The 19,109-nt window shown below is 36.1% G+C and overlaps 1 protein-coding gene across 6 annotated transcripts in view; it reads left to right on the forward strand.

Annotated features, from left to right (window-relative positions):
- LOC129762854 (uncharacterized) overlaps nucleotides 1–19,109 on the forward strand; it is a 565,660-nt gene that overhangs the window by 83,087 nt on the left and 463,464 nt on the right. The window lies entirely within an intron of this gene.

Here is a 19,109-nt window from a genome sequence, read left to right on the forward strand (position 1 = left end):
AAAAGAGAGAGAGAGAAAAGAGAGAGAGAGGGAAAAGAGAGAGAGAGAGAAAAAAAGAGAGAGAGAGAGAGAGAGAGAGAGAGAGAGAGAAGAGAAAGAGAGGGAAAGGAAAGAAAAAGAGAGAAAAAGAAAAAGAGAGAAAAAGAAAAAAGAGTAAAAGGAAGTGAGAGAGAGCTTCAAAAAAGAGTCGTATTAACTTTTGGAAAGCGAATAGAATTTTTTTTTCTAAATTTTATTTCGATGACAAATGGATCATATTTGATTACCTTACGGTTTTACTACGTGATAAATAGTATCATGCATAGCTGGCTCATTTTTCCACTCACTATATACGTACAAATGTTTGGGCGCCTCTCTTGGTGTTGTAGGCAAGTGCTTTCACCAGCAATAAAACTTAAAGTGGGTGTCCAAAATCAAATTTCTTCTCTCGGCTTCCATCATGAACAATTTTTTCAAAACGAAACGGATCAACGTGAAATTTTTACCGTCGAAAGGTAAAGGTTTTCCAAACAATCAAATGATTTCAGATACGCCTACTACGACCGCTGCTACAAACCGAACAGTGATCCCGGATTCTAAATGTTTCAAGCTTTAAAAAGAACAATGTGTCCGTGTGATTCACCTATTCACAAGCACTTTCCAGTAGACGGTATAAAAATGATTGATTTTCCTTCACACTTCGTAACCGCTGTGTGTGAAATCAGCATTACGGTGAACTGTTGACTGCTCGCTAGCTGAATTGAGACTGGGTAATAGAAATCGCTAGATCTACCAACATTCCCGCAGATCTGGCATCACTACTCGGAGCCCACACAGTGGTATTGAAATGATTGTTGGCGAATAGGAGTAATTGGTAGCTTTTCCTTCTCACGATGGCTGCCTTAGTACCTCAATTTGCGGAAGATTTCGCAATTTCTCATGTGCGCGAGACTCCGAAAAATGTTCCTTTTATGAAGCGAGTTCACGTCTGATGCGCGTTCAATCTACACGACAGCTCGCGTAATTAATATATTCTCGTAATTCAATTCCGAAATTCCGCTCACACGCCGCTGACTGCACTTCTCGTGCGCGTCGGTCAAAATCGAGTGCAGAAAGTAACAGCATCTGACACAAATCCCGGCACCGGAGGGTGCTTCACCCCATTCGATGATCCCGAACCGCAATCGTGAGTACAGAATTTTATTAATTTCGAATAAACAAGACAGACGGTGGCAGCTTTGGTCAGAGTTTCTTCTCTTCAACATTTACATTGTACGTGTTGTACCATCGGGACTTCACTGCCCCCCTTCCGCGCCCTGTTGCTTCGGTGGTTAATGATCATGCTTTGCTTGTTTGTGCTATCGAAAATAAGTGAAGAAATAAAAATGTGCCGAACACGATTTCGATTCGACTTGAAGGCAGCCACCCCAAAAGGGTCGCGTAAACGTGGCGGGGACCGGTGTGTATCACATTTTGTGAGAAAGTCACGTTTTCCATAAACCGCAAATAATCAATTACCGCAGCGAAATTGAGAATCAATCTCAATTAGCCCAGTTGCAACATTCTTGTTGTTTCATGAGGAGGCGGCGGTCCATTCGAGCTGCTCGGTGCTCGGTGAGTTGTGACTGCCAACATTTGCGATCTTTGTGCGAAAATCGATAGTTTTACACACACACAGGTCAGGTATCCAATCTTCCACGAACAAAGTTGTTGACCTCTATTAACCACTGGGTTATAAATGCTTCGATTGAGGAGGTGAGGAGATACAGTTTTGACAGATGCTTTAGTTCCCATTGCAGGTTCGGTGGGTTCGCTCGTCGCTCATGGTGAAATATTAATGATCTATCTGATTGAAATGGGGTGTGTAAGGGGTAGGAAACAAGAACGTTCCTGCATCAGTGAACATCAATGGATCTCGAGGTGAAAAATTAATGCGAACTTAAAGCAGTAGAGGAGATATTTAAAACGCACCTGAATGACAGGAATTAGCAAGTAGAGATTAATTTTGGAGTGTTGAAAATTGTCAACATGCATGATTGAGTTTAGATATTTTTTTGTTTAAAGCTGGATTGTTTTCAATTGAATGCGGTATGAGCAATAATGTATCCGATTGTAGAATATTTATAAGGGTGAACCCTTACTCTACAAGTATACATTAATGAATAAAAGACAATAAATGAAATAATTGAGTAAGGCTTAGGCTTCTGTGCCTCGAGCATTCGAAAAATTACAAATCATTATTTTCATTCAAATTTGAAAAATTTAGAACTGTCGTACAGGAGCAATTCCAATTGAAATCGTCCCAAAAATGCCCAGATTTTAAAAACATGTATTTTTGATTCGAATGAAAGTTTGTATTCCGTTTGGGTTGGAGCAAATATGGATTTTCTACAGCAATTGGGAATATTTTGTCTCAAGTATAACTTTTCAATAGGGCCTACCGATTTTAGTAAATGAAACCATTGATAATTTATATCTCAAAAACTATGAGTCGTAACGAAATAGTGTCTTAGAAAGAGTTATGAAGTATTGATGTTTAAATGTAAAAAAATAATTTTAATATAATTTTTATAATATAAAATAGAAGCCACGTAGAGAATTAAAAAAAATTATTCTAAGATGGTGAAACTATTTTTGACGAATTTAGTGGAACATAACATTTTTGTATGTTAACAATCAATTTTAGTCACAAATTATGCTTTAAAACAAAAAAGCACATTATAAATCTCCTTTTGAATGCAGCCATTGCCGGGATATTAAAAAATATATATTTCTAATTTATTGTCCTTTTTATAGTAAATAGGCCCATTTAATATGTTTGTCGTGTTGTACCGTCATGTTCATGAAATTTAATGAGTTTGTTTATAATTTCCAACAATTTTTCCAACTACACCATTATTGTAAAAATATGGAGTTACGTTGAAAAACATTTGAAGACATTTGGGTTAACACAAAACGTAGCGATACTAAAAAGTATTTGTTATCTTAATAGATATTATTCGTGTTGCACAATCAAAACAATTTCAATGTAGAATTGAAATCCCAACAACGCAAATACACCTCGTTGATTCAACCGGACGTTATGGGTACAACAATATTTAACTTGTTTACGTTATGCCTAGATTGTACCTGAAGTCAGGTATCTTTAAGGTACCTGTGTATATGTACATAAAGTCACTCAGATTCAAATTGTTGTTCTGTTGTTCTGTTGTTCACTCTATAAGGAATATTGTTAGACATAGGCACGATAAGTCTAACAATATTCCTTATAGAGTGAACAACAGTATACTACAATCACTTCCAAATCGATGCAGTGCAATACTGAGGGGCAAAACAATACAGAAGAGCAACCTTCTAATCCTAATGTAGATGAATCAATAGCAGTAGGAAATACTTCAGAAGAAGTTCCATCAATAATTTCAGTCGTTTCAGCAGAATATTCCCGAGCGTACAAAATTGAGCTAATCAACAAGGGAATCGCCGGTATTAACGTTTCATTGATAATGACGAGGAGACTTGGACAGGCAAGTTACCCCGAGCAATCTATTTTCCTTTTCACATGAAGAAGACGAAGAGTCGAAATATAAACAAATGTCAAACGAGTTTGATGAGATTATCAATCATCTCAAAGAGAAATTTCTCCATACAGAGATAATAAGGTCAGAAAAATTTGTAATTTTAACGATTTTTCTATTTCTTGGTCTGTGCAAAAATTGGAAGAGGATCTTGGCGTTAATTAATATATGGCAATTCAAGCCGAAAAACTGGAAAATCAAAAAGGTGTATTGTCTACACCGTATGGCAAATGTGGGCCAAGTTTAAGTAAAAATGTTAAAAATCACAAATGAAACACAAATTTCTGCATAACTCGAGAACTAATCAAGTAAATGCAACCAAATTGGGAATGTGAAAGTTTTAGGGTGCAATAAATGTTTCTATGGTGGTTCGACATCCCTTCCGTCCTCTCTAAGCGTGGGGCTGCCATCGAAATGAAAAAAAAACTCAAGGACCAATCAAGTAAACGGAGCCAAATTTGGCATGTAAGGGGTTTAGGGATCGATTAACGTTTCTATGGTGTTCGACACTCCTCCCCCTTTTTTTAATGTTTAACTTTGGTGTATCAAAGAATGTGCTCAGGCTAAACAAACAAAAAAAAAACAAAATGGTTGATTGTGAATCGTGACTACGTATTCAAAGAATATTAAGTAATTATTTTCATTCATTGTATCAATTTAGAACTGCCTTCAGGTGGGATAATCTGAAACAGTACTCCACGTAAGCTTAAAACTAAAATAGATGTCGACACTGTTCCTTTGTTTTGATCGCGAATACCATATTTCTCTCTTCTCCCATTCGCGCAGACTATTTCTCTGAGCCTTACAGTCGCTGAGAGAAACAGCTTGTAAGCATATTACAGAGATGTTTCTGAATCCGGACGCTTTTTTATCCGGACACTTTTTCATTACAGTCAATATTATGCCAAAACAATGACATTTTTTGCATGTTGAAATGATGTGACTGATAGTTACTATTGTGTCAATTTAGTTTAGTGTCAAACATGGTACCTAACTGTTAACAAAAAATGTTAAAAATCAAAATTCAATGTGAATTTTACAAACTCATGTCCGAAATAAAAAGCACATTCAGAAAATGCTTTTAAATCCGGACGGTCAAAAGTTGACGATTAAATTTCTCGTTGAAGGAGTTGCATAAGGGTATGTTAGATGCCTTAGTATGGAGTATGAAGTGTGGAGCAAAGATGTTCGATTCGGGAAACCGCAAAACTTTTCGGTATACAGGACGGAGTCGATTATATGACCCGTTTGTATGTACCTGGGTAACTTTGTAACTCTGTCTGTAGCGCTGTCCCACATTAATAGAAATTTGACCCCCTTCCTGTTGACCGATTGTTCTGAAATTTGGAACATACCTTTATCTCTGCAGTCATTATAAAACTGCGTATTTCATTATCTTGAAAATCCAAAATGGCGGCCGCTATTAAATGGCGGATTTCATATTTTCTCTAAACCCCATCAATATGAGTATCAAACGAAAGGGCTTGACTAGTTATTCTGAAAAATTCAAATCCAAAATGGCCGCCAGCACAAAATGGCTCCATATATATTTTTTTCCAAATCTTATCACTATGAGTATCAAATGAAAAGGCATGATTAGTGGAATACAATTATTGATGAAAAATGTAAATTCAAGATGGCAGTCGCTACTAAATGGTGGAATACATATTTTCTTAGCACTCCATCAATATGGGTATCAAACGAAAGGGATTGACCAGTAAAACACAGTTATTTATGAAAAATACAAATCCAAAATGGCCGCCACCACAAAATGGTGCCATATATATATATATATATATATATATATATATATATATATATATATATATATATATATATATATATATATATATATATATATATATATATATATATATATATATATATATATATATATATATATATTTTAAATTGCATCAAAATGTGTATCAAATGAAAGGGCTTGACTATTAGAACACAGTTATTTTCGAAAAATGCAAATCCAAAATGGGCCCCGTCAGATTTCCATTACCAACCGTTAGTTGTTTCTTTACATGCCCCACGATTTCATTTTAGTCTCATCAATGCCCTAGACTAATGAAGGAGGAGGTGTGATAATTACTAACTGCTACTTGCCTAATTATTTTGTAGCTTTTAGTACATCATCTGTATTGTTATTATGTTTAATCATAATGAAACCGTTGAACTTAAAAAGTGTTTTTTAATTATTTTATTTCTAGGTTTTTAGTACATTATCTGTATCATTAGTATATTTCTCTACAATAAAACCATTCATCGATTTCTTCAATATTTTGGATTTGTATTTTTCATGAATAACCGTGTTCTACTAGTCAATCTCTTTCGTTTGATACCCATATTGATGGAGTTTAGAGAAAATATGTAATCCGTCATTTTGTAGCGGCCGCCATCTTGGATTTACATTTTTCATCGATAACTCTGTTCTGATAGTCATGCCCTTTCGTTTGATACATAAATTCATAAATTTTTGTATTCTACTAATCAAACCCTTTCATTTGATACCCATATTGATAAGATTTTGAAAATATATAAAATGGCACCATCTTGTGGTAGTCATCTTGTGAAAATACAATAAATAATTGAATTAATGAAAAACTTTTGTACCAAACCCGTTTCCATTCAGTCCCGCTACTTATGACGCACCCGTTAAAAAGTTCTACAATAATTAATGAATAATTTCTCTCAAAGAATTGCAAAAAAACAGGTGTCCGGATTTCAAAGCATGATTAAAAAAGTGTCCGGATTCAAAATCACGACACGAAATTTCAATTTTTGAACAAATATAACATGATTTTGTGGAGTTCTGTGATTCATAACATAGATGAAGGCCTTCTAATTCCATAGGAACGCTAATTTTTAGTGCTATGATATGTCAATATTTTTTAAGTAGTTGAAGTTATATTCGTAAGCGCTTAAGCGTCCGGATTTCGATGCATTATTGAATGTGTGTTAAGAAAAAGTAAATGTTGTGTATCAGTTTATTATCTTAAGATGTTAAAGCGTCCATTGTCAACATCAACTCAGCATTAAAAAAAGCTACTTCTGGTCATTTTCTAGAACGCAGACTTAAAAGATGTCAAAGTGATGGAGGATGGACAAAACGCCATCAATTTTCAAACTTCAATCAGACCTGACTTCCGCCGCCGATAATCGACGGTTTAGAAAGCGCTTGACTCATGACGATTCCATCTTCATGTGCTGTTACTGATTGGTCGTTGTCCCGCCAGTAAAACAGCACACAATCGCAAAATTAGCATAAAGCCACACGGAAAGACTCTCTATCCTTTTCGATAAGAGTCGATGGTGTTGGGAGCTACTACTAGTTTTGCCGCCGTGCTCCATGCATTCATGTTCTACTGTCCGGTCGGTCGGTAGTGGCTTCTTCGGGCGTATTCCATTCCGTGGGAAGGATTAAAAAGGAGACGAAGCGGAAAATGAATGCAAATATGCTAATGCTTGCATGGGTGTGTGCGTGTATGTGTTTGTGCAGATATGTACTCCTCCGTTTTACCCGCCGGACATTACGCCAAGAGGAAAGAGAGGCGGCATGAGTCGCACTGGCTTCTTTTACCAGGTGTCCGTCCGTTCTGGAGCTTCTCCGGTATATGGCATTTCTGCATTAACCTGCTTTCTGGTCGGTCATGCAGTGCTTGGCTTTTTACGGCAGGATATGGAATGACTTAATGCAGTAGAGACGCTTTTTGCATTTTCCTAATTGTGTCCAGGTGATACAGCTGCACTGCTCTCTCCCGTTCAGGAAACGCCGATCGGAACGAGAGCTGTTGCTAGATTAACATTAAAATTTATTCATTTAGTTTAGTGGAGTGCATTGCTTTCACGATTTATGGGGTCCAATTCGAAGTTTGTGATCTGAAAATAGTACGGGCACGACGGTGTGCCATCACAGTTCGAACCCACTTTGAACAGCTTTTGCCCGCTCTGCATCGTGTTATGATCCGTGGGAGGGGCCGCTGGGGAAGTGTGATGGCAGAGAGTTCCGCCGCCGTCACCGCCACTACTTTATGATAATGATGTGGATGATGGAATAGCTTCCATCATCATAAGCAACAACCCGCCCGGAGGCAGCACGGCACACCTGAGAGCTCGCTTCTGCTCCGATGCGCCTATGCGGGAGGGAACTTTGTGTATATTGTGGTCGTCCGATGCGCGGGAGTCGGTATGTTTCGGAGGAAGCGTGTGTTTACGTATCTTGTGGCATGAGTTTGCAAAACTTGTCAAGTTTCGCCAAAAGAGCAGCAGCAGCACAACAGCCACAGCCACAGCCGGAGAGGACGGATGATCTTGTAAATAATGCAGCACTTATTAAATTAAGTGGTTTCAGCGGTTCTCATACGGCGCGCAGTATCTGTTCGTATCGCTCTCTCTCTCTCTCTCTCTCTCTCTCTCTCTCTCTCTCTCTCTCTCTCTCTCTCTTCTCCTCCGGGTCCCGGGTCGTTTGGCCTGGGAAGTGTGGTGGGCGGTATGCGCGATCGTGATGTTTGATGGGATGAAAATCATTTGCATTTTCCTAGATGTACACTTCGCTAGTGAACTGGTAAAATCATGGAGGCTGTAATTAAGGAGGTCTGAAGGAGCTCTGTTTCTTCTGTATGCCGTTACTTTTAAGGGAATATACAGTGCAATACCATTGAGCAATTCCAAATGAAATCGTCATAAAAATGCAGCTTTGATTCGAATGAGAGCAGGGCCTGACAATTTCACTTCAATTAGCACATCGTCACTCAATAATGTATCTATCGCTTCTCAGAACAGAACCAGAACCATGCAGGCTAAAAATATATCTATTCTCTTTTCACGCACAATAAGAAAAATATCTCGTCTCTTTCGTACATATTCCTTTCTTTTCACGTTGATTCCTTTCATTCTGCAAACAAAAGCGACGTTAGAAATCGTCACTTGGAAATTAATTTGAAGCATCCATGTATTCTGGCAGTTTGTATAGAAAGGAATGTTTCCTTGTTGCATTCGAAACTTATTCACTGAAACTAATGAAAACGGTGCAGTGAGGGTTGTGTAGTATGCCTGCAGGAGTAATTATTTTCCGGCGCTAGTTGTCAGTGTGAAATTAGTGATGAAACGAATAGTGGTTTGGTCGGATACTGGATACCGGTCAGCTTCGAGTCCGGATAGCCGAGTATTCGACAGCCCGATGTTTGTGTTTGTGCTTGTTTGTGTACGTGCACGTGTATTTGTGTGGGTGTTTGTGTATGTTCGCGCGTTTTTTGGGTGTTTGTGTGCGTGTGTGCGCGTGTTTTTTTGACGTAGGACTACGTCTAACCGGAAGATATAGGGGGTGAAATGGAAATCTAGGCACTGAACAAGTAGGAAAAAATGCAAGATTTGGAACGCTTATAATTCGAGCATTTCTCAATAGATCGCAAATGTTTTTGCATCAATTGATAGGAAATATATCTACGCATCTATCATAACGAATAACATTTCATTTTTCTTGAGATAAATAATTGAATAATTGTGAAAATATCAAGCATTGTCAAAATGCACTATGTGCCCATTTTTGATTGGTCCATTTTGTGCTCCTCAAATCGTACCGACCAAAACGGGCAACCAGAGCAGCAGCGAAATAGAAAAAAAATGAAGCACGATTGGAAAGGAAAAAGAAAAAAATGAACGAAACATTGGTCGCAGTCTCACACATGCGTAATTCTCGAGCCAGCCACTCAGCTTAAAAATCCCCGCTCCGCTGCCGTAACGATCATTCTCATTCAAACCGTACACCACATCGGTTCGCATCACAACACATCAACAAACCAACCCAAGCAGCCATGTCTGGACATGGTAAAGGAGGAAAAGTGAAGGGAAAGGCAAAATCCCGCTCGAACCGTGTTGATCTGGAGATCCCCGCAAGGGTAGCTAGGCCGAGCGCGTTAGTACCAGTGCAGCAGTCCACCTAGCCGGCATTATATAGTTTCGGCCGCCGAAGTGATCGAGTTTGCTGGCAAAGCTGCTCGCGACGATAAGAAAACCCGCATTCGGAACAGAACACATTCGGTTCGGTGGACATCAAGACAACAGGCAGTTGCAGCGAGTGGCGAGTGGCAAACGCAATCGCAAAACGGCATCAGGTAGCAGAAGAAAAAAGTTTGTTCTTTATACAAACTGCTTTGGTGGCAAATCCAGAACAAGGCGGCATCGAGGGCGTTCGAAATGGTTTTTTTCAAAACCACGAGTACTAAGTTTTCTAAATTGGAACCATTCCATAAAACAAGGCGCTTTTCACGGCCATTAAACTTTCCAAAAAAGAGTTTAGGAAATACAGTTCAATGCTTTCTAAAACATTATCCAAAATAATAATAAAACACAAATTGATTTTTTCATAATTTGTTTGCCAGGATATGATGAGTATGTGAATTTGGCAGTTGTTCTGAGCTTATTGATTTTCACCAATTCTAAATTGCAACTAGATTGAAAGTACAGTAATTTACACTTATCTCGACATTTAGCTAATTGGACGGACTAAATATGTCGTATATTTAGTTGGAAATTTTTGTAAACATAGAGTTCGGGGCCCAAATTATGACCCCACATTGAAAGTTGACACTGTACCACTTGTCATCGCAAATGTTCAATTACAGGTTAAAATTACCTCCAATCCGATACTGAGTGGTGGTAATGCGACGTGCCATTGAATGTAATTTACTGTAAAATATGTCACATACTGGATGGGAAGGACCCTTTTTAGTCTGCATGTGAATCCAACGAGCGAACAAATCGTAATGAATGTATTTTTTTTCCATCGCTCCATTTTAACGCTCATTCGTTCGTCTCGTTGGACTCGCCCCTCTGGCTGAGTCTGCCGATTTGTCTCTATCCTGTGAGTGTGTACCGCTAGAGTATAAAACACGCGGACCCCAAAAAAATATCTTATTTTCTTTCAAACCGTAAACCCGTGTGGTTGTACGGCATCGGCATCGTGGACGTAACAAAGGAGGACAAGTTAAGGGAAAGGCAAAGTCTCACTCGAACCGTGCAGGTCTCCAGTTCCCTGTTGGTCGCATTCACTGATTGCTCCGCAAGGATAACTAGGCCGAACGGATTGATGCCGGAGCACCAATATACCTAACAGCGATTATAGAGTTTCGGCCGTCGGAGTGCTCGAGTTGGCTTGCAAAACTGCTCACGACAATCAGAAAACCCGCATCAAGAACAGAGCAGCTTCGGTTCGGCGCTCATCAAGGCAACAATTAGTTTCAGTGAGTGGCAAAGTGTTTCTCCGGTACGTCGCATTAAATGTAATTTACTGAACAACATGTCACAAGCTGGATGGGAAGAAATTTTCCAACTGTGAAAGCTGTGGCGAGTGGCAAACGCAATAGCTAAACAGGAAGGTTTAACCGAACAAGATGGGAATATCGAGTGATAACAAAAACACAACACCAAAGGTTCTTTTCAGAACCATCAACATATTCATAAAGAGTAAACAGTAAACTAATCCATTTTTCAGGTAGATAGGTAGGTATTCACGTAGGAGAAGAAAATAAAACAATATATTTAAAATATATATTTAACAAAAGCTGTCCCCTTTGTATAGTCCTACGTCACTCCGGTTATGTCCCCGACATTACCCATCCGTCTTTTTTGCTTGCATGCAGGTGTGCGCTTTTTTTATGCGCGGGCATGTGTAGGCGTGTTTGCGCGCATTTGTGCGTGTTTCTGTGCGCGTGTGTACGTGCGTTTGCGCGAGTTTTTTTCTTGCTTGTGTGCAGGTGTGCGCATTTTTTTGTGCATGGGCATGTGTGGGTGTGTGTGCGTACGTGTGCACTGTGTGTGTGCGTGTTTGTGCACCCAATGGTATGTGCGTGTGCGTGCTTCCGGCGTTGTGTATGCGCTCGCAATTCTGCGTGGGCACGCTGAAAGCGCAGACCTAGTCGAAAATCGCGTAATTTCGAGCAAACCGTGTAAAAAAAATCGCGTAATTTCAAGCAAACCGCATAAAAAAAATCGCGTAATTTTGAGCGAATAGCGTAAAAAATATCACGCAAAAAACGCATAAAAAAGAATCCAGCGTACTTGCAAATAACATGCTTCTTCGTAACATGGAATACATGTTTGATACAGGAAATATAATAAAATGAAGACTCAAATCGGACTATTCTTTTCACTCTTAGAGAGGGTGAAAAACTCGAGAAAGGAATAGTCCGATCTGTGCCGTCTTTCATTTTATTACATTTTCTGTAACAAACATGTATTCCAAATAACAGAGAAACATGTTATTTACAAGTGATTGAAGAATTTTGAACACGGTCCGCGACGATCCATTTTGGTAAAATAAAACTTACGTTTGAAAGCAGCAAGCATCCTCTAACATGCGAAATGAAAATAAATATAACCCGTTCAAGCAGTTTTAATCGTCAGTGAAAGCTTCTGCTTTTATACTTGTAAGAGAACGAAAGGGGAAAGGAACGAAACAAAAGAATCAATGCTACTGTATGCGTAGAGAATATTTCGTTTCCACTACACCCCGATACACTGAAATTAATCAACCGAAAATGACTGTAGTGGAAGTGAGAGTTGGATTGGAGGAAATGGGAGTTTTCCACAGCAGTTGGGAATACTTTCACTCATGTGTAACTTTTCAATAGGGAGTATCGATTTTATTGTACTTTGATAATTTATATCTCAAAAATTATGAGTCGTACCGGAATGATGTCTTTGAAAAAGTTAAAGAGTATTGACGTTTAAAGTTGAATATATATATATATATATATATATATATATATATATATATAGTCTTTTTTTTATTTACAAAAAAACTTTACTTTGCAATATTTAAAATACAGTAAAACCAGTTTTTGTGCGGTTTTTTTTTGTGCGATTTTTTTGTGCGATTTTTTTTGTGGTGTATGAAAAGAAGCATATTTGACAAAGTTATCGTCCATTTAGTTTTTTTCGATGGTTTATATGCATTTCAGAGCGAAAAAAGCATATCTGCGTCTCAATTATCCACTTCTGAAATCATTCTCCTCCTCTCATCAAATACTCTAAGTTTTTCCAAGTTTTTGCATGACAACCGAAAAGGCAGAGTGTCCCATCGCAAAGCAGGGAAACAAAAGGAAATTGAACGATGAATGGCGTGGATTTGAGTTATTTTCTTGGGAAGAAACTTTTTTATGCAGTCCCTATCTTCCGCACGAGAGAACTTTTTTTTCAAAATGTGTACCGAACTCGATTTTTTAAAGCTGCTGGTGAAGTTTTGCGCGATTTTTTATGCACTTTATGCATTTTAATCTTTTTTTTTTGTTTTTTTTTGTGTTTTGAATTTTTTTTTCACCATCTCATTTTTTTTTGAATTTTCAACAAGACGTCTATTTTATATAAACAAAATTTTCAGAAAAAATTAAACAGACGTATTTTAGATTTTGAAAATTAAAGTTTTTTTTCGTAAATAAAACTTTCGTACTAATTTTTTCTCTCAGTGTATTTTTTCACGTTTAAACATCAAAACTTTGTAACTCTTTCTAAGACACTATTCCGGTTCGACTCATAGTTTTTGAGATTATCCAAATTATCAAAGATTTTTCTTACTAACATCGATACGCCCTATTGAAAAGTTACACTTGAGTCAAAATATTCCCAATTGCTGTGAAAAAACTCATATTTCCTCCAACCCAAACGGAATACATACTTTTATTCCGAATCAAAAATACTCATGTTTTGTCATTTGTCGATTTCTAATATATAATATATAATCTACAATCTATGATTGTATTGTATTCGGGTGTGAGAGCCTCAAACCTTATTACTAGCGCTATGGAAAGTATCATATAGAGCAACAACCTAGAAAATCAGGTGATTTTTCTGAAATCCTATATGGGTCAAAAACAATTTTTTACCCTTTAAAATATAGGAAGAATACTCAATGTGCATTTTACTACGATGGACACGACACGACATATCGTCAGATAAATTTATCATCGAATAATAAATTTTTTGGCATTTCGAAATTTTTAGTGTGCTTGGATAATTCTATAAGTCTAATCTTATTGATCATAATATGCTGATAGTCTTATGGAACACAATAAAATCGACGATTTCATGAAAATATAAAAAAATAATGTGGAAACTAGGACATAAATTGTACGTTCAATCTTCGAAACATTATGAATAGAAAATCATAAATTCCAAAGCAGTACTGTATCTCAAAACTTCCAAAATTACGAATTACAAAAAAAAAATTGTACCGCCCATCCTCCCAAATTACTGAAAGAACTTACATATCAAATACACGTACATTGAAATGAAAATTATGTTTTAATGGATGTAAAAATTTAGAAAAATCCAAAATTTTGAAATAGCAAAAATATACTATGCTGGTTTTTTTTATAGAATTTATGTCGCGGTGCATCATTTCCAAGCATAGTGAGAATGGCGCGAAAAAAAAAGAAAATCAAGGTTTTTCGCTATAGGTTTTATAGTGAACCGTGTAGGACAGGGGTGGCCAAAACTGTGGTCATTGCGGGTGACTTATTTTTCGAATGTCAGGTTGTGATCTACTAACGTTGACTGTATCAACGAATTCTTGGAAAATGAATTTAATACGAAACTATAAAACAACGTTTAAACCAAAAGAAACACATATATAGAAAATAAAATTATCGGTTATTAAATGATTTGATAAGTCAAAAAATTATTTTCTCTGAAGTATTATTATTGTCTGAAGGATTGTTTAAAAAATGGGTGGGTTATATCTATGATATAACCGCAAGGTTGATGTGGGACTATCTTAGCGTAGCAATCATTTGTTTTTATTGATTAAATTTTTGATTGAATGAAACAATTCCCGAGTTCAATTGAATTCTATATATGAGTAAAAAGATTGTATAATTCCATATAAGGTCAATTCATGCATTGTGATAGATTATGTTCTTCGTTACAAGTAAATTTAATGACAGTCCTTTTATGTTTGGTATGATGCCTAGGACAAAACATGTGAACGAAAGAATTATCACACGATTATTTTATTTAACGTTTCCTTCTGAAGTTTGCATCTTTCAAGTGTACGTATTTCTCGAACCGCGAATTTACATGATTTGATGAACTTGAGTGCCTGTTATATCTATGATATAACCGCAAGGTTGATGTGGGACTATCTTAGCGTAGCAATCATTTGTTTTTATTGATTAAATTTTTGATTGAATGAAACAATTCCCGAGTTCAATTGAATTCTATATATGAGTAAAAAGATTGTATAATTCCATATAAGGTCAATTCATGCATTGTGATAGATTATGTTCTTCGTTACAAGTAAATTTAATGACAGTCCTTTTATGTTTGGTATGATGCCTAGGACAAAACATGTGAACGAAAGAATTATCACACGATTATTTTATTTAACGTTTCCTTCTGAAGTTTGCATCTTTCAAGTGTACGTATTTCTCGAACCGCGAATTTACATGATTTGATGAACTTCAGGCACTCAGATGTTTCTATGATGGTTAGACAGTCCTCCCCCACTCAAAGGGGGGGCTGCCATACAAATGAAACACAAACTTCTGCATTACTCGAGAATTAATCAAGCAAATGAAACCAAATTTGGCATGTGGAGGTTTTAGGATGCAATAAATGTTTCTATGGTGATAAGATACTCCTTCCCCCTCTCTTAGAGGGGGCTGCCATACAAATGAAACACAATTTTTTGCATTACTCGGAAATTAATCAATCAAACGAAACCAAAGTTGGCATGTGAAAGTTTTAGGGTGCAATAAATGTTTCTATGATGGTTAGACAGTCCTTCCCCCACTGAAAGGGGGGGGGGGTCTGCCATACAAATGAAACACAAATTTCTGCATTCCTCGAGAATTAATCAAGTAAATGGGCGGGACGAAGTTAAAAACCATTTACTTGATTAATTCTCGGGTAATGCAGAAATTTGTGTTTTATTTGTATGGCAGCCACCCCTAAGAGAGGAGGGGGGGGTATCTAACCACCATAGAAACATTCATTGCACCCTAATGTTTCCATATGCCTAATTTGGTTTAATTTGCTTGATTAATTCTCGGGTAATGCAAAAATTTGTGTTTCATTTGTACGGCAGCCCCCTCTAAGAGAGGGGGAAGGAGTATCTTAACACCATAGAAACATTTATTGCATCCTAAAACCTCCACATGCCAACTTTGGTTTCATTTGCTTGATTAATTCTCGAGTAATGCAGAAATTTGTGTTTCATTTGTATGGCAGCCCCCCCTTTGAGTGGGGGAAGGACTGTCTAACCATCATAGAAACATTTATTGCACCCTAAAACTTTCACATGTCAACTTTGGTTTCGTTTGATTGATTAATTTCCGAGTAATGCAAAAAATTGTGTTTCATTTGTATGGCAGCCCCCTCTAAGAGAGGGGGAAGGAGTATCTTATCACCATAGAAACATTTATTGCATCCTAAAACCTCCACATGCCAAATTTGGTTTCATTTGCTTGATTAATTCTCGAGTAATGCAGAAATTTGTGTTTCATTTGTATGGCAGCCCCCCCTTTGAGTGGGGGAGGACTGTCTAACCATCATAGAAACATCTGAGTGCCTGAAGGTCATCAAATCATGTAAATTCGCGGTTCGAGAAATACGTACACTTGAAAGATGCAAACTTCAGAAGGAAACGTTAAATAAAATAATCGTGTGATAATTCTTCCGTTCACATGTTTTGTCCTAGGCATCATACCAAACATAAAAGGACTGTCATTAAATTTACTTGTAACGAAGAACATAATCTATCACAATGCATGAATTGACCTTATATGGAATTATACAATCTTTTTACTCATATATAGAATTCAATTGAACTCGGGAATTGTTTCATTCAATCAAAAATTTAATCAATAAAAACAAATGATTGCTACGCTAAGATAGTCCCACATCAACCTTGCGGTTATATCATAGATATAACCCACCCATTTTTTAAACAATCCTTCAGACAATCCCTGATATTTAATAATAATACTTCAGAGAAAATAATTTTTTGACTTATCAAATCATTTAATAACCGATAATTTTATTTTCTATATATGTGTTTCTTTTGGTTTAAACTTTGTTTTATAGTTTCGTATTAAATTCATTTTCCAAGAATTCGTTGATACAGTCAACGTTAGTAGATCACAACCTGACATTCGAAAAATAAGTCACCCGCAATGACCACAGTTTTGGCCACCCCTGTCCTACACGGTTCACTATAAAACCTATAGCGAAAAACCTTGATTTTCTTTTTTTTCGCGCCATTCTCACTATGCTTGGAAATGATGCACCGCGACATAAATTCTATAAAAAATCCAGCATAGTATATTTTTGCTATTTCAAAATTTTGGATTTTTCTAAATTTTTACATCCATTAAAACATAATTTTCATTTCAATGTACGTGTATTTGATATGTAAGTTCTTTCAGTAATTTGGGAGGATGGGCGGTACAATTTTTTTATGTAATTCGTAATTTTGGAAGTTTTGAGATACAGTACTGCTTTGGAATTTATGATTTTCTATTCATAATGTTTCGAAGATTGAACGTACAATTTATGTCCTAGTTTCCACATTATTTTTTTATATTTTCATGAAATCGACGATTTTATTGTGTTCCATAAGACTATCAGCATATTATGATCAATAAGATTAGACTTATAGAATTATCCAAGCACACTAAAAATTTCGAAATGCCAAAAAATTTATTATTCGATGATAAATTTATCTGACGATATGTCGTGTCGTGTCCATCGTAGTAAAATGCACATTGAGTATTCTTCCTATATTTTAAAGGGTAAAAAATTGTTTTTAACCCATATAGGATTTCAGAAAAATCACCTGATTTTCTAGGTTGTTGCTCTATATGATACTTTCCATAGCGCTAGTAATAAGGTTTGAGGCTCTCACACCCGAATACAATACAATCATAGATTGTAGATTGTCTCCGTTTCAACACTAATCTGAATCTAAAGTATCTAGAATTTTGATTTTGAATGAAAATCTCAAATGTGACTTTTGAATCCGAGTCTGATGCTTTCATATGGCATCTTGAATCTGGAATTTAGGATCTAAATTCTAAAACCTGATAGATAAAAATATGAAATCTCAATTTGGAATATGAATTCTAAATTCGAATCAGGAATTAAATTTAGGAATTCAAAATAATCTGTAATCTGAAATTTCAAGACAGAATTTGAAATGTAATCTGGAATAGAATATCAAAACATGAATCTGGAATCTGGATTGCATCTAAATCAGGAATCTGTATGCTGGAATACAAAAAAAACACAACAATCAGTGATGTGAACAATAAATAACCAGAATCTAAAAAAATGGCTACAGGCAAACAAAAACATAACCCGTAAAATAAGCAAAACCTCAACAAACAGAAGACAGCATCGACATTTTGCATTGGAGCAGTTCCAAAGGAAATCGACAAATGACAAAACATGAGTATTTTTGATTCGGAATAAAAGTTTGTATTCCGTTTGGGAGGAAATATGAGTTTTTTCACAGCAATTGGGAATATTTTGACTCAAGTGTAACTTTTCAATAGGGCGTATCGATGTTAGTAAGAGAAATCTTTGATAATTTGGATAATCTCAAAAACTATGAGTCGAACCGGAATAGTGTCTTAGAAAGAGTTACAAAGTTTTGATGTTTAAACGTGAAAAAATACACTGAGAGAAAAAATTAGTACGAAAGTTTTATTTACGAAAAAAAACTTTAATTTGCAAAATCTAAAATACGTCTGTTTAATTTTTTCTGAAAATTTTGTTTATATAAAATAGACGTCTTGTTGAAAATTCAAAAAAAATGAGATGATGGTGAAAAACAAATTCAAAACACAAACAAAAACAAAAAAAGAAGCATAAAATGCATAAAGTGCATAAAAAATCGCGCAAAACTTCACCAGCAGCTTTAATAAATCGAGTTCGGTACACATTTTGAAAAAAAAGTTTTCTCGTGCGGAAGATAGGGACTGCATAAAAAAGTTTCTTCCCAAGAAAATAACTCAAATCCACGCCATTCATCGTTCAATTTCCTTTTGTTTCCCTGCTTTGCGATGGGACACTCTGCCTTTTCGGTTGTCATGCAAAAACTTGGAAAAACTTAGAGCATTTGATGAGAGGAGGAGAATGATTTCAGAAGTGGATAATTGAGACGCAGATATGCTTTTTTCGCTCTGAAATGCATATAAACCATCGAAAAAAACTAAATGGACGATAACTTTGTCAAATATGCTTCTTTTCATACACCACAAAAAAAATCGCACAAAAAAACCGCACAAAAACTGGTTTTACTGTATTTTAAATATTGTAAAGTAAAGTTTTTTTTGTAAATAAAAAAAAAGACTATAGATATATATATATATATATATATATATATATATATATATATATATATATATATATATATATATATATATATATATATATATATATATATATATATATTGTGTTCAACTTTAAACGTCAATACTCTTTAACTTTTTCGAAGACATCATTCCGGTACGATTCATAATTTTTGAGATATAAATTATCAAAGTACAA

Source organism: Toxorhynchites rutilus, chromosome 1 (assembly GCF_029784135.1).
Source record: "Toxorhynchites rutilus septentrionalis strain SRP chromosome 1, ASM2978413v1, whole genome shotgun sequence".
NCBI classification, from domain to species: Eukaryota; Metazoa; Arthropoda; class Insecta; order Diptera; family Culicidae; genus Toxorhynchites; species Toxorhynchites rutilus.